This window comes from Athene cunicularia, assembly GCF_003259725.1.
Source record: "Athene cunicularia isolate RWA chromosome 11 unlocalized genomic scaffold, athCun1 chr11_part1, whole genome shotgun sequence".
Lineage (NCBI taxonomy): Eukaryota > Metazoa > Chordata > Aves > Strigiformes > Strigidae > Athene > Athene cunicularia.
The window spans coordinates 12,984,928-12,999,279 of record NW_020799113.1 but is presented as its reverse complement, the minus strand read 5'-3'; the positions used below and the strand labels follow the sequence as shown (position 1 = coordinate 12,999,279).

At 37.2% G+C, this 14,352-nt stretch overlaps 1 long non-coding RNA gene across 1 annotated transcript in view; it reads left to right on the top strand.

The window, feature by feature from the left end:
• The first annotated feature begins 87 nt into the window (after positions 1–87).
• The window catches only part of LOC113484283, a 15,969-nt gene continuing 1,704 nt past the window's right edge, over positions 88–14,352 (top strand). The window contains exons 1-9 of the long non-coding RNA XR_003399199.1: positions 88–609; positions 1,676–1,726; positions 2,302–2,356; positions 3,339–3,425; positions 5,330–5,402; positions 6,895–6,952; positions 7,428–7,538; positions 9,698–9,813; positions 13,262–13,451. This is a non-coding gene — a long non-coding RNA (uncharacterized LOC113484283). The remainder of the gene's footprint in view (positions 610–1,675; positions 1,727–2,301; positions 2,357–3,338; positions 3,426–5,329; positions 5,403–6,894; positions 6,953–7,427; positions 7,539–9,697; positions 9,814–13,261; positions 13,452–14,352) is intronic.

Sequence of the window (14,352 nt, the reverse complement as noted above, 5' to 3'; positions counted from 1 at the left end):
AGCAAGAGCCGTTCCCATTGGCCACGGAGAGGGAAGGGGCGTGGCTTAGGTGTGGTTCCCGCCGTTTGAGGGCGGAAGCGGCGGGGTAGCGGTGCGGTGGCTGCCGGAGTGTGCTCGGCAGCGCCTGGTGGGACGTTCCGGGGCTTTTGCCGAGGCTTTGCCTGTTCAGGACACGAGGCTTTAAATCCAGCGGCGTGTGGCTCTGCTCGGGGCGGCTTCCTGCCAGCGTGGGGCCGCTGTTTCCGGCAGGAGGAGGGGTGCGAGGTGCCTCCATGCGTCTTTATTCGAGAGCGGGTTTTCCCGAAGCGGCGAGTCCCAGCTGCGCCACCGTGCCCCCGCCTGCTGGAGGGGCGGGTGGCTTCAGGCGGGGCAGTTATAGCGGTGTGTTGGTGGGGCTTCTGCCGTGCTGCCTGACCGGGTCCCGCTCGTCCCCGCTGGGCTTCGGTGGTGATCGTAGCCTCGGGGATGGTAACATCTGAACTGGTGCCCAGAAGCACTGCTCAAAGGCTTTTTATAGGTTATAGGTGTCCCACTAGATGTACAGAGACCACCCATCATGATCCCGTGGCCCCTACAGCTATCTCCAGCTGTCCCAGCTGTGATACAGAGGTAACCGAACTGTTATTTTTCCAAAATGAAAGCTCTTGGAGTTGTAGAGTAACTTGATTAGTGAGCTCTCCGGGACCGGGAATCTGCACTGCCACCTGTTTTCAGCTAACCGGTGTTGGAGGCTGGACTGGTATTCTGTGGTCAAGTGTTTTGTGTTGCTCTCCTCCAAAAGCAGTCACTGAGAACTGCAGTGCTCTCCGGGATGGGATGGGATATCATTTCTTTTATGGAGCGTGGTCAGGGCATTACTTGTGTGCAAAGGCTTTCTTAAAGGGAACTTGGAAAGTCGTGAAAACATGATTTGTAGTAATTTTGCTGTCGTTGGTTTTAAGTGTAATCCCAAAAAAAGTGTCTTCTACAAAGTCAAGTTACTTTTGCTTCGGTGATGGCATGCTGAATGTAGATGAGGGCATCATATTTTCTTCGGGATGTTTATGAGTCCAGCTTATTATGGTTTTGCCTAGCTAGTTTACACTACCCTTTCCAGTGTAAAAGCCAACAGAAACACTCCCACTGGTGAGTGGAATTCTGTCAGGCACATTTATAGCAGATTTAAGCACTAGAATATTTCAGTGAATCAAAGACTGGAGTCTGGGAAGTAGATATTTTCTTCCTTACTCCAGCTGTACTGTAGTTTGCAGTTGGTAGACGTTTAATCAGACCCCGTGAAGTTAGAGGCTACACTGAAGAATGGTGTGCTGTGCATAGCCCTTGGAGACTTCTAGCATCCTGAAAGTATCAGAAAGTTGTAATTTGCACTAGGCTATTTATACTTCTGTGAGTTTGTTGATGTGAAGCTCTCCTGCTGATTGCTTTCATCTTGCTCTAGCCATTAGGTTAACTTCTGAACAGGTAGAGATATCTTAAAGCTGGTTTTTATTCAAGCTTTCATGATTTGTGGCAGTTAAAAGCTGAACCTACACCAGGAAAAAAATCCAAAATCAGTAACTATTGAGATACTTAAGTAAATTATAATTCTTCATTGTTTGTAATGTAAAACTTATTGGGCAGTTCAAATGCTTTTATTTCCCTGATTTTTAAAATTTTTTTATTTTTTTTCCCCCAGAGTAGCTTTTACTGTCTTCTGTACAGTTATGTTGACTGGAGACTAGCTAAGGTAAATGAGACAAGACAATGTCACTGTCATCATACTACAACTATGACTTGAATAAACTGCTTCTTAGGGTTAGTGCATCTGCCCATAATCCTTGCTATTTTTTTCTGCTAATACCTGTGAATCCTTAGAGTTTACAGCTTAAGCAAAAGGGTTTAGTGTACTTTTGGACTGGTTCACATTGCAGAAGGGATTGAAACAAATGTGCTTTGTTAGCTTAGAAAGATATCTCACGTATCTCCCTTTGAGGTGCAAGGGATGCATCTTTGAGTTGAGCATCTTTGGTATCTATTTCTGGTTCTCACAGCTGTACTTTGAGCATAATGTGAGAGCATCTGTTAGCAGCATCTGCTATCAGAGATAATTACGATGGGTCACTTGCTTCTTAGTTTGTATTTCCAGCCTTCTCCTGCACATTTTTGTCTACATAATCCCTTCTGCTCATTTTCCTCTAATCAATCCCTCCCTCTTGAGGCAAAATGTTACTTCAGAGATACTGTGTTAATGTTTAAGGCTGTTAAAAATTTGGTCTTTTTGAATTTACTAATCCTGTGTTTTTATAAATTTGTTTATTGTAGTAACTACTTTCTAAGTTTGAAGAGTATTTTCCTTACTTACATTTAGTGATATGAGGTTAGCGTTTACATTCTTTATATTCCTTTTCTAGGTAGATTTTTTTGAAGCTTAAAATCTTACCAAGAAACTCCTTTTTTTCTTCATTATATTTCCTTTTTTTTTTCTTCATACCATTCCATTTCATTTTGCCATGAGGAGTGTTATTTATCCACAGAACTACTGGGGTTTCTCTCTAAGAAGATCCATATTTGGGACTTCTTGCTTTAGACAACAAAAAAATTCTGATCAGAAATTTTTTTCTCTCCATTATGTTTTTTTTATAGCAGGCCTATATTTCAGAGTTTATCCTGGAAGATGAGCTTTATCAAAATGCAGCGTCTTCAGCAGAAAAGAGAAAGCCTTTTTTTGGACAGCAATAGACATTGAAGATCTATCTTCAATACTGTGATCGAAAAACATGTTTAATTTAGAATGTGTGAGATGTGTACAAGTGCCACATCTTATTATGGGAAGCAAATAAATATTAATATAAGTCAGATCCCGTAGGTTGCTGGTGCTTAACGAAGTCACTTCCTACTGTAAACTGTTCAGTGCTTCTTTACTCAAGGGAAAATGGATGAAGCAAAAGCTTTAGAAGGATCTTGTGTAAGCAGGAATCTTGGCTTAAAATGTACCCCTGTGGTTACAAATTTTTGCAATGACTGTTGTGATGTTAGTGTACTCTTTTAGGCTTTCTTTAAACAATGTCAGGAGGAACTGACTGAGCTGCTGTATAGTGTATCATAGGCATTCAGTAGGTTCGGCAAACCCAAACAAGGAAACGTGACCTTTTCACATCTCCCTAGAGCTTGTTAATGAAAGAGTGGTGAAGGAGAAATAGTACATCACTTTTGTTTGCTATGACAGTTTAAAAAACAAATATAGTATGAAAACCTTTTAAATATGTTTATTTAATCATTGCTTACACTTTGGATTATTTGATACTTTAAAAGACTTTTCTGGTAACATATCCCTAACCTCATATTCTTACCTCTTTTAGTATAAATCTTTAAAATCCTTCCAAATCATGTTAGAAGAGTCATCCTTCCTGAGATGATTATTCAAAGGATTCTGAAGATCTGAATAGGTAAGAAACTTTCAGTAGCATAAATAGATATTATTCTAAGGCTTTGAACATCCTATGTGTTTAACAGAAAAATATTTATAATGCTGTAGTGGGAATATACATTAATTTCAATAGTAATCTGGTCAAATGAATAGATAAAATATGTAAGAAGTATATCTCATGCCTCAAAGCCTACCAAGTTCTAAACTCCACTCTTTGAGATTGAATTCCAAAGCACTGTCTCTTACAAGTACCTGATTACTGAGTTTAAGTCTGTGGAAAAAAGAGTGGATGTTCTTGTAATTATGGTTTACAGGCTTGATCCTAGATACTTATTTTTTGGAAATTTGTTGTCCCATATTATGCTTTGTTTCAAGAGCAAACAGCACTTTTCTCCTGTTCTTTTTCAGAATTCATATGTGCGCACATTATCTGTTCTGGTGTCATCCTGCAGTTTTTGAGGACTTGTAGTTACCTCTTTCCTTGAATATTTTTTTCTCTCTATTAGTGGTAGGAGAAACTTACTCTTCACCAGATACTTCATTTAGCTATTCAGATGACGTTGAGTTACAATTAAATTGCTCGGAAATGACTATTTTTAAATTTTATTTTCCTGGTTTATACTTATTGAAGAAAGTTCTCAAAAGTTTAAACATCATCTAACTCAGATCAAGCAATGGCTAAGTAACTGTCATGTTATTAATTTGTTATTCATACAGTTTAGAAAAATGTTGGAATGGGACTAGTTTATCTGGTCCTTCAGGACCTTTGTTGTAGTGGCTCTTGTAGGAAGGTAAGTGAGGCTTTTTTAATGAACTGCTAGGGAGTTATTTAAAAGAATGAGATGTACAGGTTAAGAGGAATGTCATTGTACTGAGCACAAAACTAACTTGCATTTGTCCTAACTTTAACTGGTTGGAGTTTTATTTGCAACTTTCTCCCACATAGGATATAAAGTATTTTTCTTCTGATTTTTACATCTCTAAATGGGTTTTCTTGGCCTTAAATGTAGGAATTAACCATATGAAATGGAATACCTGTACATTTTTGTAACTACAACAAATAACCGTCAATTACTGCTGATTATATTCCAATCTGTAGAATAGGAATAAAAATGCATGGATATAATATAATGCTTTATTTCACCCATTCTGTCTTGTCTGTTTACCAAAGATCTTGCAAGTGCTTACAATCCAAAGTATAAGAGTGTTTTTCAAAATAAGATACGTAATCTCAAGAGCAAAAGGACCTTACGAAGATATATATACTTTTTAGCAACTTAACTGGCTAATCCACAGATTTCTGATGTAGGTGGTGTGTTGGAAGTAATTGCTCTTGCTAAAATATGTTTTCTAGAAATGCAGCTAATGATTTTGCTAGTTATTTTAAATATTCTCATTTTAAGTCTTTGTAAGCTAAAAGAAAAGTCTCAGTGCTGAAGAAGATAGTCGTCTAAAGAAGGCAACATTATTTGATATCTGTTGTTAAAACCTTATGCCAGGCTTATGTGCCTTTTACCCTTCTAGGAAAACATAAAATAGATTTCAAAAACTTAGTTTTATTACTCTGGTCTATATTGAGTGGGAAGGATGCTTTATATCCTCATGAAATATAGAGAACTTATGTGATGAGATACCTGGAGATCCTGGGAGGAACAGAATGTGTAGAATAGAAAGAAAAACAACTAGCTGCTGATGCAAAATGTGCTTGTATGAGTTGTTTGGAACAGTCTTCTGCATCAGTTCAGTCTTAGTGAAACATATACATTCAATTAGCAGCATTCCCTTACACTTAGTATTTTGGAAACTGATATGTCTGATTTATTTAAATCCCCCCCCAAAGCATGGAAGAAAAAATATTTTGCACAAACCGGCCTTTTATTTTAACTTGGAGAAAGGTCCATTCAAAACATGTTTTCTCCTTAGCTTTGAAGAGCTATTTGAGCAGCAATTTGACAGGAAAAGAAGATTAGTATGAGATACCAGTACTCCTAAAAAGGTAAGAATTTTAATTGGCTCTTTTTCCTTCTTAACGCATGCACTTTTGTCTGTAGCTGACAGACAAGTTCATAATATCCATCAGTGTCCCTTCAAAGTCTAGTGGTGGTAGCCTTAAGTCATTATAGAAAAATCATAACTCTTTAGTTATCTTCAGGATCCAGTCTCTGGATCAGAGATAATGTTGAGGCTTGAATTGCTGAATGATGCTCACAAAAGTTGTGGTGTAGATTATTGAATAAGCATGTTTCTGCTTTGTGGCCTCTGAAAGCTATAGCAAAAGATTCATTCTTAGTGCAGCAAAAATGCTGTTGTGGATGGTAGGACAGAGTACCATGTCCCAGGGAAAGATGGTAGGTATATCCAGGCATAGCAGCACTTGGGAACACGAGTTGCAGCAGACCAGGTAGGTGTCTATTCTGGAACTTCAGGGAAGCCAGATACTTTAAGAATTCATGTTGCTTACCATAGATTACTGTGGTGGAGGGGAAAAATGTTTTGACAGAGACCCATATTTGCTTGCGTTAGATCTCTGGGGAGATCTGCCCAGTAAAAGGGGATTGGGGTAATGGAAAGAAGCTAAATGTGGGAATGTGAGAAATAAATTTAATCCCTGGTAGAACTCAATGTCAAACTACATAGGTGCTTCCCTTCAGGGTAGAGAAGAATATTGATGAAAGTTTTCTGTCACTATCTAAAGAAATTGTTAATCCAATTATATCTAGGACAAGTTAATGAATGGTGTAAATGTAGCATGTGAGAAGATCTGTGAGAGTAATAATTGCTCATTGAATTGCAGGATCACTTACGGATTTACCTGTGTTCAGTCTGCCTTCTTCTAAGAAGGTACAAGAGCAATGTTGCTTGATTAACTACCTGGTTTTTTGGACAGGCAAGTCAGTGAGCAGTAGACCTGAAATTATATTCATTGCTTTATACCTCCTTTAAGACTGCTAGGAAGATTGTAAAGACTAGTAATTCCAGAGAAATGTTTAGCAGAATGTGACAATTATTGTTTTTCCTGGTGTATCTCCTAATTTGTTTTGACAAGCTCATGCCAATAAAATGCTATATATCCATGTTCAGCATTTGAAAAATTGAGTTGTTTGTTGTTGAAATGAGTAGAAATAGAAGGTGTGAATTGCAATAGGCAGTAGATGGTCTGTATTACTACCAAACTGCACCAAAGCAAAATTCTGAAAGATTTGCTTAGAGTATCATCTTTTCTGGCAGTTGGTAGGTTTATCTGGCACTGTGACAGCAGAGCTTGCTTCTCAGGCTCCAGCTCATGAGCGTCCATTTGTTTGGGGTGGGACTGTGAGATGTGAACTGGGAACTAGGAGCTAGAAGTGGTTTGTGTTTGAGAATTAGTGGTGTGAACATACTACTCTCAATTCACAGGAGGAGAATGAATGGTTACCCCCCAAAAAATATCTTCAGTTACTTATGGAGTACAGCACATTCTGTAAGGAAGAACTGTGTATATTTTGCAGATCCAAAAGAATCAGAAGGTGGCTTTGTATTGGAGAGAGGCATGCAAGCTCACTTCTGGTGAGTCCTACATTGGTGTGCCCAGTGTGGGTATTTTTTCAACATGGCTTTTAAAGTATTTAGGCAAGGTGTTTTTTAACACAGCTGAAAAATGGTGTGGTTTAGTTCCTAGTCTCTCACTGCCTTCTCTTGGAGTGAGATTTGAGTCCCAGCATCAAAATGGAAGAAAGTTCAGGAGAGAATGGGACAGAAAGAATCCTCTGTGGGTTGAAATAGATGAATAGGCTGCTCTCTGCAGATTAATTTGGAGAAGTCTGCAGCCAAGTTTAACCATGTTTCATATGCCTTCTTGCATGTTTGTAACAAATTTCCTCAGGGAAAAAGAAAAGGGAGGAAAAAACCCCCTTGATTCAAAGAAATATTTTACCATTTAACAATACTGTCAAAAACTGTAAAAGTAGTGAAGACTTGGTGATGTTCTAATATAGTTTTGCAGTATGTGATGTTACTTAATTGATTTTTCACTTGGTTGCAGATGACTGCACCAGGGATGATTGTGGAGAGAAGCTATACCTGCAGTTTTACCAACAGATGCAGAAAGAATGAGGCACCTTCTAACTGTCATTGCCATCAGCAAGGAGCAAAAGTAGGTTTCTATGAAGATTTTTTCATTCTATTAGAGATGGTAATTACATAGGTAAGTGTAACCCAGTTCAGAAATGTTACCCTGCAAATGTGTAGATAATGTTTGAAGATCATGTCTATTTAATGTTTCTGGATCTCCTTAATACTGCTAGTTAGTCCTAAAATTTCTTATGCATCTCCCAGGATTTGGACTATGACAACCATGAGAGACCTGTCTAGGTTCTTTAAAAAAATTTACTTCAAAACTAAGTCTGATCTTAATTTAATCATAATTTCTCTTTTCTGTTTTAAAGGCTGCCTTGCAGCATTCGGTTGGATTTTGTGGTCTCTTAATTTAGACGTACTAAAAGTAGTTTCAGATACTATTTTTGCCTGAGTAATCTTTGCAGGTTTTGATGCATGTCAGATACCTTTCTAATTTGAAAGATTCCCTTCACAGTTGCCAACAGGAGAAAAAAACTGAAGTTGGTTATATAAAAAGGACTTTCAAGTGCACAGAACTTTATTTTGTCTAGTCTCTAGTTCTTAGTACTGGAAGCAAAACTAGAACAACTTTAGAAAAATGAGTTCATAGAGTAACATTCTGTTAAACAGAAGGCAAACTTCTATCACAAGTGTGTCTAATCCTGGAAAAGTTTTCATTGCTGTTCATCATCTGGAGGTGACCTGGGTCAGCTTGAATATGGAGATCTTAACCATTCAAATACACAGAATTCATTCTTCTTGTAAGAGGACAAGCTAGAAAATTGGAAATCTAAACCGTAACTCCTTTGAATTCCTTGTTGCTGCTTTTATGTTCTAACTTTAATTTTTCTCTTCATCCCTGTAGCGAAGTGTTTTAGACCAAATTTGTTATTGGCATCACTTTCCTATGTATTTAATCCATTTGAAATTTATAGGAAACACAGACCATATATTCTGCCTTCACACAGCTTCTAATAATAGAATCAACAATTATTTTAAGCTGAGACAGTTGCTTTTCTTTGTATTGAATTCTGGCGCTGTAAATGTAGTATTTAATTCCCTTCCTCCTCACTGACCTCCCCTTCTGATACTCAAAGATGATTTGGAACACACCAGAGATTTTCTATTTTAGTTTCTGGGGTGTTGCAGAAGTGGAGTGGTGCATAATCTCTTCAAATGTGAGTTGGAAACTCTCTGCCACTATCATGGTTTAGTGGTCTGAAATGTTTAGTCAGTAGAAGAGAGACTAGAAATCTAGATAGGAAGAACTACAGCTGCTGCAGCTGGGTTAATGTGCCTGAAATGCAAAGGTCATGTGGGATAATCAGAGCAGGCTGTAAACTGACATCTAATCTTTTGAAACAAGAATAACTGAAGTGACAAATCAATTTGTTTTCAGTTGTTTCAAGCCCCAAATATATTGTTTTACGTAAATGAAACACTTTTAGAACTGTTTAAAACAGTGGGTGTACTACAGTATATGGAAGAAAGTCATAGTTTTTCCTTGACTGTTTACTGTCCCATTGGTAATTTCAAGGTCAATGTTAGCAAGAATTTTTGTTGGTGAAGCTAATGGAGCTTGTGACTTCCATATTTCTCTATATTGTTATTATCGGGAAACATGATCTTCCAAGTCCAAAAGGCTAAAATCAAGATATTCATAAAATTCTTAAGGGGTAATGTTTAGCATCTATCCTCAGAACATGTGGATTACTAATCTTAATTTTTGTGCCCTCTACCTTCAGTATTTTTTTAAAAAAAGGCTACTAACAAAATTACACTAATTCTAGTATAATAGTTCTTAACAGACTATTCTTTTCAGTTGATTATTTCCCAGGATACTAGAATGGTGAGAAAGAATCAAATGCTAAATATAAAGAATTTCAATAATTAGTGTATTTCACTCAAATCCAGCACTAAAACATGATCAAGCAGGAATCACCAACTAAACTTCCTTTTATGTATATTACAGCTTCCTACTATACTTGGACAAATAATTTCAAATTTTTCTGTGTGGCTTAAACATCACAGTTACTCTGATATACCTCGTCAATCAACACACAGTGGGGTTTTTTTTACACCTGAATACTGCACTTGATATTTGTGGCTTCTGGCATGTACAAGATGGCAACAACAGCACAGCAATGGGAAACAATGACACAGACTTATTTGTATATAACCAACTTCTCTTTTCAGAGGAATATGCTGGAGTTATAGGCAAGCAGTTACAAGAGCCTGGTCTTGTGGTGGAAATAATATACTTTACATAAGTCACATCTCACACATGCACTCAAAGAAGTTAAAAATGACAGGTTTGTATTTTTGAACGTACAATGTAGCTCTTTCCTCTTGCACTATAATCATGGTTCATTATTCTATCAAAAGAAAGTTTAGCTTGTTTGAGAGATGTCACTTAAAGTAGTCCCCATTCAGAACTGCAGTTTAAATTTCTTTCAACCCATTAAAATTTTTTAAATGCTGATTCATCGCACTTCTGGGTAACAGAATTTGACCTAGTTAAAATGAGACAGCTTTGAAATAGTTCACCAAATTAATTTCTAATAATTCATGATACATGGAGTGATTAAATATCTGTCCTGGATTGCTGCTTAAATGGCATAAAATCCATGCAAAACTGTCACATGTAATAATGATACAAACTCATATAGAAATTGCTTAATTAAAATTTCACTTTCTTGCATTGATTCTTTGTAAATGAATCAGAATCCTTCCTAAACTTTTTATCTGTATTTGTTTCAGAACTTTTTATTGCAAATTTACAAATTTTGCATCTTTTTTTGTATCAAGGACACAATAGTAAAAAGACAGTTACTTCTGGAGGGCAAGTAACTGCAATGTTCTATAGTTAAGTAAAAAATGTTCTGGAATTAAGAAAAAAAAAATCTGTACTAACCTGATTTCAGATGTAGGTGTCTGTGAAAGTCTTTCTACAGAATTGGGAATTCTTTAGCTCAGTTCTAGCTTTATATCATGAATGACCAATAATGTTTTGACAGTGGAAAGGAGAAATTACAACTTTTCATTTATATTTCAAATGAAGTTCATATACTGGTGCTAAATCTAACCTCTGCAGCCACAGGAAGGCTATATCAATACTGAACTGGAGGCTTTAAAAATCTCACTCAGTTACATTGCACGGACTTAACAGCTATATTATTCTATTTTTTGTAAATGTGTGAAGTAGATGAAAACACAAACTTGATAAGACAGCTATCTCTTTTCTGTAGTGCATCATAACATACCTGTGGAGGATGCACTGGCTCTTGTAGTTAAAGCTTTTGGGAATTTACTTGCCGAGTGTGAGCAACTGGAGTATACCGGGGTTTTATTTTACACAGGGCAGCTGATCTATTAGATGAGTGCCTAGCATGGAAGATCTGAGGTGTACAGTGTGCCTCTGGGTGTTCTTTCTTATAAGTGCAGGGAAATAGTTGAATTGGGTGGAGTTGAACTCAGTAAGTGACTATGCAAAGACTAAAAAAGATATGCTTGAAGGTATTAATGTTTTTCCCCACTGAAATACACCTTCAAGCATCTTTTAAATCTGATATAAATAAGGTTGGGTACATTCCACATAAATAATCTGTAAATAAATGATAGACACTAGAGATCAAAAGTTCACGTATAAAATGCCAGTGTGTGTATTAATGGGCATGTGCATCCTGAAGTGCAGTGCATATATTCTTCACAGAAATAGACATGTTATAAGGACGTACACACAAATCCCCTAATGGCCAATTGCTCTCTCACAGGGTATGGTTGCAAAGTGAGTATTTGATCATCTGCTAATACTGTTGAGTATTTAACTGTACACATAAATGCATTTAGGTTAGTGATATCTATCAGTCCATGAAGCAGAATGCAACTCTTGGTTTGACAGAATTCAGTAATATAAGGGTGTATAAACTTGTTTTAATTGAAGTTTAAAATCCAGCAGAGCATCTTTAAAAGAAAAAAGCCCTCAGCCGCATATCTAAATTATAGACTTGGAATATCTGTGTCATTTTGATCTTAAGAGCTGCTCTACAGAAAATTCTTGGATCCCCTTTTGATAAGGGGATAGTGAGATTCTGGCAGGCTTCTACTTGTGCTCTTAATGTCTTTTACAGAATTGCTTCCCACTTTTGTTCATTTAGACTAAGTCGTGTTGAACAAACTGATCCTTCAACTGAAGTTGAAGACACAATGTGTCATGAGGATGCAAGGCTGTGTATAAGCATTGCCACCCATACCTTAAGTAAACCTCTACTTCTGCTGCCAAGCAGGATTGCTTTCTTAGGCCTGTCACCTCTTCCTCAAGTTAAACTTTCATCTGGGTGATAGGCTGTCAGGAGCTCTTCTTCCAATACTGCTTCAGTTTTGTACTTCAAAGTAATTCACTCTGTTTTCATGACCGACTTGATCACTTGCCACAGTACGTTTACTCATAAAAGTAGAAGAAAACATAGTAGATACATGAACTACAATCGAGTAGATGGGTGGGATGTGGGGAAATCTGAACTTGCAAATATTTGGTAGTGATCAAATAATAGTTGAAAGCCTTGGAACTCAGCCATGTTATTTTCAGAGCAAACTTTATGTGAAAGAATAGGAGAGTAGGGGAGTATACTATTCTTTATCTAAAAATGATTTTATTCTAACATTATAAAAGCATAAGAATATAAAGCTTATCTTTCATGTCCTTAGTCTGAAATCAGATTCAACTACTGTCCTTACATCTGTTTGAAGTTGGTATGGGTTGAGGTGAACACCTGGCTATTTTAGAAAGTCTTTTTTTTCTCCTCTGTTGTGAACTTTTCCCATTCTACAAAGCTTTCTTTTTTAGTTATCAAGTTGGTTGCAATTCTTTTGAGTTACTGAAGCTCATTGAAAACCAGAAGGGCAGCAGAAACAGCGAGGGCGGTTCAGGTTTTAAACATGAATATTCTTGGATGCATAGAAATGGAGTAAGCTACTTTGTTGTAAATTAAATACTGTTTTAATGATTGAAATGGCAAGTCAGCAAAAAATATTGTGACATCTGCTTAATTGGATTATTTTATTAAATGGCAGTGTAAAAAGAAACCACATGTACACTCTTCACAGCTATTGATGTGAGTGCTGAGTCTGATTCCTTGGAATGAATACTAGGCACAAACTGTATCAAAACTACTGACCTACATTATGGTCATGGATTAAATCCATGCTTAGAACCAGCCTCATATGACATCTAATATGTTTGCCATGACAAAATCACTCAGAAATAAAATCTGGCTTTAACTTTCCATACCAATTGTACTTCATTTGTCAGCCTGTGTTTTGACTTGTGTGTGTAGGTTAACATTTTATATCAGGGAATTTTACTTTGTAGTGTGGTCATGCTAAGATTAGTAACACTGCAGGTCAGTGTGCTCTGTTGTTAAATATGTACAGGAAGGTTATACTTGTAGCTCAGTGGTTGTACGTCTTTTAAAGTAGGGCATTATGAATGATAAAAGCTAAGGTATTTGTAGCTGTTGGTGTGTGGTGTCTCTGCTTTGTCTGCAGTGCTTTCAGATAGCATTTCTTAAGCCTGATGTTTTTAGACCCTCACAGTTCAGACTGTGTCCTGTGCAAGCAAAAGCAGATTTCACTGTTTTAAAGCATTTGACAATAAAATAAAATAATTTATTGGCAATAAAATATTGACAATAAAAACCAAAAACCATTTCCAAACAGGACTGTCAGATGCAAAGGATAATCTTCCTCCTCTTTTAACAGCTGCTAAAGGATTTGGACTTCTGGGATATTCTTGATATCAACCTGCAAAATGGCCACTGTTTGGAGGGAGACCTGACCTTTTGCCAATGCCAGGATGTTGCGGTTTAGGCCCGGCTGGCAACTAAGCACCATGAGGCTGCTTGCCCACTTCTTCCCCTGGTGGGAAAAGGAGGAGAATTGGAAGAAAAAGGTAAAAACTTGTGGGTTGAGATAAGGACAGGTTAATAGGGTGACACAAGAAAAGAAGAAATAATAACAGTAATACTAATAAAATAATGTAAGAAGTGTGATGCATAATGTGATTGCTCACCACCTGGAACCTGATGCCTAGTTTGTTCCCAGGCCACAATCTCTTCTCCCCTTAGCCAGCTCCCCCAGTTATATACTGAGCATGATGTCATATGGTATCAGATATCCCTTTGGCTAGTTCGGGTCAGCTGTCCTGGCTGTCCCCTCCTAGCTGCTTGTGAAAATTAACTCTATCCCAGCTGAACCCAGGACACAGGTGAGAGTGACAAAGCTCTGTAGCTGTTTGGTTTAATAACTGTAAATAATTTCTAGTTAAAAGTCTTTACAGTGCTGACAATCTATTCTAGCTGGAGAACTTTATTTTATTTAAATAATGAAAACAATGGCCATCTTTAAGCCAGCCTCAGCCTGAAAGATACTGTTTCTGTATTGAAATAAATGCATACTGCTTTCTAAAGTATACAAGTCCAGTGGATTTCTTTGGCTTTTTCATAATAATCAGGGTACTTACCACGCAGATGCCTGTATGGTTGGTACTGTTTTCATCCGAGCAAAATGAAATGTTATTCACAGTAGAAATACAATGATGTAACTTATAATTACAGTATTTAGAATTTAAAATAGATAGAAAAAGTATTAGATATTGCTGTAGATGTAAAGTAAAAATAATATATACTTCCTGATTTAATATTTGGGGAGGGGGGGGGGAAGAGAAAGAAGTCCTGCTTTCTAAGACAGCTGGAAGAATGAATGAAAGCTAAATTGCACATAAATATTTTTTTTACATCACCATTTGAGTTTAAATGTCTCATTTTAAACTCTTCCGGGGGGGGGGGGGGGGA